The 9,428-nt window shown below is 34.0% G+C and overlaps 1 long non-coding RNA gene across 1 annotated transcript in view; it reads right to left on the reverse strand.

Moving 5' to 3' along the window:
* Nucleotides 1–8,886, reverse strand: part of LOC309652829 — a 63,063-nt gene extending 54,177 nt beyond the window's left edge. The window contains exon 1 of the long non-coding RNA XR_014258902.1: nt 4,258–8,886. This is a non-coding gene — a long non-coding RNA (uncharacterized lncRNA). The remainder of the gene's footprint in view (nt 1–4,257) is intronic.
* Nucleotides 8,887–9,428: the final 542 nt, after the last annotated feature.

Raw genomic sequence — 9,428 nt, forward strand, 5'->3', positions numbered from 1 at the left:
ACTCAGGCGTGTATAATCAATTGATCTTTGACAAGGGTGCCAAGAATACACAATGATGGAAAGAATAGTCTCTCCAATAAATGGTGTTGGGGAAACTGGATATCCACATGCAAAAGAATGAAATTGTACCCTTATCTTTCACCAAATGAAAACAAACTCAAAATTGATTAAAGATTTCAGTGTAAGATCTGAAACTTCTAGAAATAAACAGGAGAAAACCTTCCTGACATTTGTCTCAGCAATGATTTCTTGAATATGAGACCAAAAGCACAGGCAATAAAAGCAAAAATAGGTAAGTGGAATTACACGAAATTTAAGCCTCTGTAAAGCAAAGGAAACAATCAACACAGTGAAAAGGCAACCTAGGGAATGGGAGAAAATATTTACAAACCATGTATATGACAAAAGGTTAATTTCAAAAATACATAAGGAACTCCTACAACTCAGTAGCAAAAAAAAAAAAAAAAACCACACACACACAAACCAATTTTAAAAAAGAGCAAAGGACTTAAATAGACATTTCTCCAAAGGAGACATACAAGTGGTCAACAGGTATATGAGAAGATGCTCAACATGTCTAACCATAAGGGAAATGCAAATAAAAACCACAATGAGATATATTCTCACATCTGTTAGAATGGCTATAATTTAAAAAATTAAAAACGAGTGTTGTTAAGGTTGTGGAGAAATCGGAACCCTTATACATTATTAGCGGGAATATAAAACGGTGCACCTGCCATGGAAAACAGCATAAAGTTTCCACAAAAATTAAAAATAGAACTACCAGATGATCCAGAAATCCCACTTCTGGGTATATATTCAAAATAGTTGAAATCAAGAGTGAGGCTCTTAGAGTTCATTTTTGAATCCTGTCCCCACCCATGACTAGCTGTGTAATATTGGGCAAGTAACAGCCTCTCTGTCTCAGTAAAATGAGGATACTAATAGTACCTAACGTTTTAAAAACATTTAGAAGAAAAATAGCACATGGTAAGTACAATATAGTTGTTTGTTATCTAAAATTAAGTTGGTAACTGAGATCAAAATGTGTTTCTTTTAACATCAGATATCAGGTTTCAAAGAATGATAAAGCATTAACAGCTTAAATCAATTAAAGATGTGGGTTTTCTATGATTTTTAATTTAAAAAAATGTAAAAATTTAATGTTTAAATTTTTAATTTCCATATTAAGTTATAGTCTATTTAACTGATACGTTTGATATAAATATATACCTTAAATATTGGTGGCTATAAATCAGAATGAATTTGAGCCCAAAGCTGAATTTCAGGGAAAGAAACCTGCGATTACTAACTGAATCAAAAGGGTAATTACTATACACGATTTAGCCATGAAAAGCTAAAATAGTAGTCATAAAAATGATAGGTTTGTGACATTTTGCACTTGATTATTTCCATTTCTGTTTGTAGACGTGAGAGATAAATTTTATAAAATCAAAGAACAAATCCATTAATTAATGAGGCATACCACCATTAGGTAAAGGTGAGAATTAAAGATGAAGTGTTCTCTTTCTTTGAAAATAGAAATAATATTGATTTTATCTGATACTAAAAGTAATATATACTCTTCCTTTAAAAAAAAAACAACAGATAACTCAGGAAAATATAAAAGATGGTAAAATCACCAATCATCTTACAGCACAGTGCTAGCCACAATGGACATCCTCATGTATATTCATCCACAGAGTCATCTACATAAATAGATGTTTTATGTTACTTTTCAAGAATAGATCTTATATTGCATGGCCTCTTTTCCAATACTATAGCTCAGATACTTTCTATATCAGTACATATAGCTCTACAGTATAATTTTAGTGATGCTAATGTATTACTTAATTATATAATGATGGGTATTTAGCATTTTATTTCTAATCATTTTATATTATAAAATTTTAAGAAAGAAAGTCTGTATGCACATTATTTGTGAAACTGTATTATCATTTTCCTAGGAACATTCATAGGATTGAAATTGTTAGTGTCTATGTACATTTTTAAAGCTTTAATGCACAGAGAAAAATTCCCAGAAAAATACTTTGCAGTATTACAATTAATGTTTGTATCCATTTTCTTGTAACTTACCCTTTAAAATATCAACCATTTGTCATCTTTATGAACGTGATAGGGAAAGTACATAACATCATTGCTTTAATTTCTATCTCATTAACTAATAAAGTTAAATAGTTATGTCTATTGGTATTTTGGTTTCTTTATTTTAAAATTACTTTTCAAGCACTTTACATATATTTTCTAGTGAATTATTTTTAAATTACTTTACAAGCACTTTGCATATATTTTCTAATGAACTATTTTAAAATTTTGATGGTATTGTATTTATTGATTTTATAATATAAATATATTCATTAAAAATCCCAGTGACAGAAAAACAGAAAGATAAAAGTATGGTAAAATACACCAATTTCAGCATGTAGAAATAGTTATTTCTATCATTTACTGAACATCAATTATGATATATTTCTTCATACATACAGATGAGTGACTAACTAGTATTTAGTTAGAAGTAATGAGAAATTGTTGCACACATGCTAAATTTAAATATAATTATTCCATTTAATTTTATTTGAGGTAACCTAGCACACAAAATTGCTGCAGAAGTAAATCTGAAGTTATTGCTAAACTTCAAATAAATGTTCCCTTACAATAAGAGATACTCATTTCTAAAGAATCCATCTGAATTATTTTTAAAAACTATGAAAAAATTTTTAAAACTGTAGTTTCTTTTTGCTCATTTATAGAAATATAATTATTTTTTACATTGATCTGTATCCAACAATCTGTCTAAACCCTCTAGTTAATTATAAATTTGCTTACAGTTCTTCTGAGTTTTCTATATTAACTGATGAACCTAGGGACTGGACAGGAATAAAGACAAAGACGTAGAGAATGGACTTGAGGACACAGGGAGCAGGAAGGGTAAGCTGGGATGAAGTGAGAGAGTGGCATGGACATATATACACTACCAAATGTAAACTAGATAGCTAGTGGGAAGCAGCCGCATAGCACAGGGAGATCAGCTCGGTGCTTTGTGACCATCTAGAGGGATGGGATGGGGAGGGTGGGAGGGAGGGAGATGCAAGAGGGAAGAGAAATGGGAACATATTGTATATGTATAACTGATTCACTTTGTTATAAAGCAGAAGCTAACACACCATTGTAAGGCAATTATACTTCAATAAAGATGTTAAAAAAAAAAAAAAAAACAAACATGAATTCCTTAAATAGTTGTTAGAATTTACTGGATGAACAACTGGGTCTTAATGTTTTCTTTATGAAAAAAATTTAACTTATTTATTCAGTCTAATTGTCAAAGAGTATTCAAATTTCCAGGGGAAGGGCAAGATAGCAGCATAGGAAAAACCCTGTGCTCACCTTCTCCCACAGATACACCAAATCTACATCTACATATAGAGTAATTCCTCCTGAAGAAGATCTGAGGGCTTATTGAAGAGCTACTGCACATAGAAGGAACAGGTAGGAAAGATGGAGACAAGGTAGCCACAGGAACCCCACCCCCATTATGGCGATTTGTAATAGGGAGGGACATAGCTGAGGGGCCCAAGCACATAGTTGCCCATCCAGGGACACAGCAAAAAACCCCAGCAGTTTAAAGGGCACCTAGACTATATGGGAACAAAATCCATTTACTAAACCTAGAACTTCTGCCAAATGAGCACGGAACTGCTGAAGCCCTCCCTGAGGTTGGAGGTGCTGGAGAGCACAACTGTTTGAGTCTCCCCAGGATTCCCCCCAACCCTCGCCAACTCCAGCTTCAGCCCCAGCCATCCCTCCAAGAAAGCCTTGGGTGCAGCACTACCCAGGGACTGCCACCAGTCCAGACCCAATCCAGCTTCAGCCACTGTGCCAAGGGGCCATGGGCACAGTGCTCCCCAGGGATTGCCCCTGGCCTGGGCCTGATCCAGCCCCAGTCACCCTACCAATGCAACCTCAGGCACAGTGCCCCCCCTAGGGACTGCCTCCAGCCCAGAACATTCCAGCTCTAGCAGGCCTGCCAAAGCCACCAGGCACAAGCAATCTACACAGGGGACACTCCCACACAAAGCTAATCCTTCAAGACCAGGGGAAGATGTTTTGCCTAATTCATAGAATCAAAAACTGAATGTCAAACAGAATGAGAGGACAGAAGAATAGGTTCCAAATGAAAGAACAAAATAAAATCCCAGAAAAAAAAAAACCCTAATGAAATGGAGATAATTAACTTACATGATAAAATGTTCAGGGAAAGGGTCATAAGCATGTTCACCGAACTTGAGACAAGAATGGAGAACTCAGTGACAGCATCAACAAAAACCTAGAAAATATAAGAAAGAATAAATCAGAACTGAAGAATACAATAACTGAAATTTTTTTTTAAAAAAATACACTAGGGGGATCAGTAGCAGATTATATGACATAGAATGGACAAGCAACCTGGAAGATAGAATAGTGGCAATCACTCAATCAGAACAGCAGAAGAATTTTAAAAAATGAGGAGAGTTTAAGGGACAGCTCGGACAATAGCAAGTGTTATAGCATTTGCATTATAGGGGCACCAGAAGGAGAAGAGAGAGAGAAAGGGATAGAAAATTTATTTGAAGAAAACTTCAAATAAATTAGGCTTAAAATTTCCCTAACCTGGGGAAGGAAACAGACATCAAGGCAAAGGAAAAACAGTGAGTCCCAAACAAGATGAACTCAAAGAGATACACACCAAGACACATTATAATTAAAATGGCAAAAGTTAAAGATAAAGAGAGAATCTTAAAGGCAGCAAAAGAAAAACAACTAATCGCATACAAGGGAAACCTCATAAGACTATCAGCCGATTTTTCAGCAGAGAATTTACAGGCAAGAGGGGAGTGGCAGGATATAGTTAAAGTGTTGAAAGGAAAAAAATTAAAACCCAGATTATTCTGTCTAGGAAGGCTTTCATTCAGTATTGAGGGAAAGATACTTTCCCAGACAAACAAAACTAAAGGAGTTCATCAGCACTAAACTAGCCTTACAAGAAATTTTAAAGGATCTTCTTCAAGTGGAAAAGAAAAGGTCACATCTGAGACTAAGAAAATATATGAAAAGAAAAATCTCAGTAGTAAAAGCAAATATATAGTAAAGGCAGTGGATCAGCCACTTAAAAAGTTAGTATGAAGGTTAAAAGACAAAAGTAGCACAATCAACTATGAATACCGTAAGTAGTTAAAAGATACACAAAATAAAAGATGTAAAATATGACATCAAAAACATAAAACATGGGGGGACTAAAAATGTAGTGCTTTTAGAATGCCTTAGAAGTTAAGCGACTATCAGAATAAAAGATGGCTATAAAACCAGATCGGTATATATGAACCTCAAGGTAAGCACAAACCAAAAACCTACAATGGATACATGAAAAATTGAGAGGAATCCAAGCATAACGCTAAGGGAATCCATCAAACCACAAAGGAAGAAACCAAGAGAAGAAGACATAAAGAAAAGAAGAACTACGAAAACAACCAGAAAACAACTAATAAAATGGCAATAATGTATCAATAATTATTTTATCCACTTATCTGTTGATGGGCACTTAGGTCGTTTACACATCTTGGCTATTATAAATAATGCTGTGATGAACACAGGGGTGCATGTCTTTTTGTATTAGTGCTTTCATATTCTTCAAATAAATATCCTGAAGTGCAAGAGTTAGATCATATGGTAGATCTATTCATAATTTTTTGAAAAATCTCCATTTTGTCTACCCCAATTTACATTCCCACCAACAGTGAAGGAGGATTCCCTTTTATCCAACATGTTATTTCTTGGCTTTTTGATACTAGCCATTCTAACAAGCATAAGGTGATATCCCATTGTGATTTTGACTTGCATTTTCCTAGTGACTAATGATGTTGAGCACCTTTTCACTTATCTTTTGGACATTTAAATATTTTCTTTGGAAAAATGTCTATTCAGGTCCTTTGCCCATTTTTAATTAGATTGTTATTTTTTTTTCTATTGAGTTGTATGAGTTATGTATATAACCCTTATTGGATATTAGCCCCTATTGATACCATTTGCAAATATCTCCTCCCATATGGTAGGTTGTCTTTTTGTATTTTGCTAAGTGAAATTAGACAGAGAATGACAAATTCTGTATGATTTCATTCATATGACAAATATAAAAACAAAAAAACAAAAAAAAGTGAACAAACCAAACAAAACTAACTTATAGATACAGAGAACAGAGCAGTGGTTGCCAGAGGGAAGAGGTGGGGGAAAGGGTGAAATGGGTAAGGGGAATCAACTATACTGTGATGAATGGAAACTAAATTTTTGGTGGTGAGGATGCTATAGGGTATACAGAAGTAGAAATATAATGTACACATGAAACTTAAACCCGTGTTACCTCAATAAAAATAAACCTAAAAGAAAGAGAAGACAAGCCCCAAAATTTACTTTAAATATAAATGAACTGAATGCTCCTTTCAAAAGACATAGGGCAGCTGAAAAGATTAAAAAATAATAATGAGAAGAAAACAAGACCCATCTATATTCTGTCCCCAAGAGACTGATCTTAGATCTAAAAACATATATAGAATGAAAGTGAAGGCATAGAAAAAGATATTTTTTCCAGAAAACTGGAAAAAACACAAGCACATTGAGACTAATGCTAATAAACAATCAATGGGTCAATAAAGAAGTCAAAGTAGAAATTAAAATAAAAGAAACAAGCCTTGAGAAAATGAAAATGGAAACACAAATTTCCAAAACCCATGGGACATAGAAAAAGCTGTTCTAAAAGGGAAGTCCATAGCAATACAGACCTACCTCAAGAAATAAGAAAAATCTCAAATAACCTAAATGTATGTTTAAATAAGCTAAAAAATGAAAAGCAAGTAAAGCTCAAAGTTAGTAGAAGGAAGGAAATAATAAAGATCAGAGAAGAAATAATGAAATAAAGACAAAAAAATGGAAAAGAACAATAAAACTAGAGTTGGTTCTTTAAAAGATACATAAAAGTGACAAGCCTTTAGCCAGATTCAAAAAGAAAAAAGGTAGAGGGCCTATATAAATAAAATCAGAAATGAAAGAGGAGAAATTACAACTGACACCACAGAAATACAAAGGATCATAGTATGCCAACAAATCAGAAAACATAGAAGAAATGGATAAATCCTAGAAACATACAATCCTCCAAGACTAAATCATGAAGAAATATAAAAACTGAAGAATAATTAAGTAGTGAAACTGAATCAGTAATCAAAAAACCCTTCCCCTCAAAAAAGTCCAGGTCCTGGAGGCTTCACTGGTGAATTCTATGAAACATTTAAAGAAGAGTTAATACTTATCCTTATCAAATTATTCCGAAAATTGAAGAGGAAAGAACACTTCCAAAATCCTTTTATGAGGTCAGCATTACCCTGATACTAAATCCAGCCAAAGACACCATAAATAAACAAACAAACAAACAGGCCAATTTCCCTGATGAACAAAATGTAAAAATACTCAACAAAATATTAGCAAACTGAATTCAACAATAGATTGAAAGGATCATACACCATGATCAAGTGGAATTCATTCCAGTGATACAAGAATGGCTTAACTTCCATTAATCAATCACTGTGATACACCATATGAACAAAACAAAGGATACAAATTGTGTGATCATATCAATAGATGCAGAAAAACATTTGACGAAACATTCATTTATGATTAAAACTCTCAAAGAGTGTGTATAGAGAAAACATATTTCAACATAATAAAGGCCATATATGACAAACCCACAGGCAACATCATATTCAATGGTGAAAAGCTAAAAGCATTCCCTCTAAGATCAGGAATAATACAAGGATGCTCACTTTGCCACTTTTATTCAATATTATCTTGGAAATTCTAGGCACAGCAATTAGGCAAGAAAAAGAAATAAAAGGCATCCAAATTGGAAAGGAAAAAGTAAAACTGTCACTATTTGCAGATGATATTGTGTATAGAAAACCCCCAAGACTCTATCAAAACAACTATTACAACTAATAAATGAATTTAGTAATGTTGCAGGATACAAAATTAATATACATCAACCTGTCACATTTCTATACACTAATAACAAACTCTCAGAAAGGGAAATAAAGAAAACAATCCCATTTACAATTGCCTCAAAAAGAATAATATAGCCAGAAATAAATTTAACCAAGGAGGTGAAAGGCCTATACTCCGAAAAACTACAGGATGTTGAGGGAAGAAATTGAAGGTGACACAAAACAATGGAAAGATATACCAAGCTCATGTATTGGCAGAATCAATATAATTAAAATGTTCGTACTGCCCAAAGCAATCTACATATTCAAGCAATCCTTATCAAAATACCAATGGAATTTTTTACAGAATTAGAACTAATCATTCTAAAATATGTATGGAACCACAAAAGACCCCAAATAGCCCAAGCAATCTTGAGAAAGGACAAAGCTGAAAGCATCATACTCCCAGACTTGAAATAATACTACAAAGCAATAGTAACAAAAAATGTATGGGGCTTCCCTGGTGGCGCAGTGGTTGAGAATCTGCCTGCTAATGCAGGGGACACGGGTTCGAGCCCTGGTCTGGGAAGATCCCACATGCTGCGGAGCAACTAGGCCCGTGAGCCACAACTACTGAACCTGCGCGTCTGGAGCCTGTGCTCCGCAACAAGAGAGGCCGCGATAGTGAAGAGGTCCGCGCACCGCGATGAAGAGTGGCCCCCGCTTGCCGCAACTAGAGGAAGCCCTCGCACAGAAACGAAGACCCAACACAGCCAAAAAGAAATATAAAAATAAATAAATAAATAAAAGAGCCTTCCCTAAATTAAAAAAAAAAGAAAGAAAGAAAAGCAGCTTCATTATAAAAAAAAAATGTATGGTACTGTCACAAAAACAGACACATAGATCAAAGGATCAAAATAGAGAACCTAGAAAGAAGCCCATGAACTTATGGTCAATTAATCTATGACAAAGAAGGAAAGAATATACAATGGAGAAGAGACAGTCTTTTCAATAAGGGGTGCTGGGAAAACTGGATAGCTACATGTAAAAGAATGAAACTAGAAAATTTTCTCACACCATATACAAAAATAAACTCAAAATGCATTAAAGACTGGAAACCATAAAACTCCTAGAAGGAAACACAGGCAGACACTCTGACATAAATTGTAGCAGTATTTTTTTGGATCTTTCTCCTCAGGCAAAGGAAACAAAAGAAAACATAAAAAAGCTTGGCCTAATTAAACTTCAAACCTTTTGCACAGCAAAGGAAACCATCGACAAAATGAAAAGACAACCTACTGAATGGGAGAAAATATTTGCAAATAGTATATCTGATAAGGAGGTGATAAACAAAGTGTATAAAGAACTCATACATTCAATATTAAAAAAAGAAAAAGAAAAGCAACC

This window comes from Balaenoptera physalus (genome assembly GCF_965194825.1).
Source record: "Balaenoptera physalus genome assembly, chromosome: X".
NCBI lineage: Eukaryota > Metazoa > Chordata > Mammalia > Artiodactyla > Balaenopteridae > Balaenoptera > Balaenoptera physalus.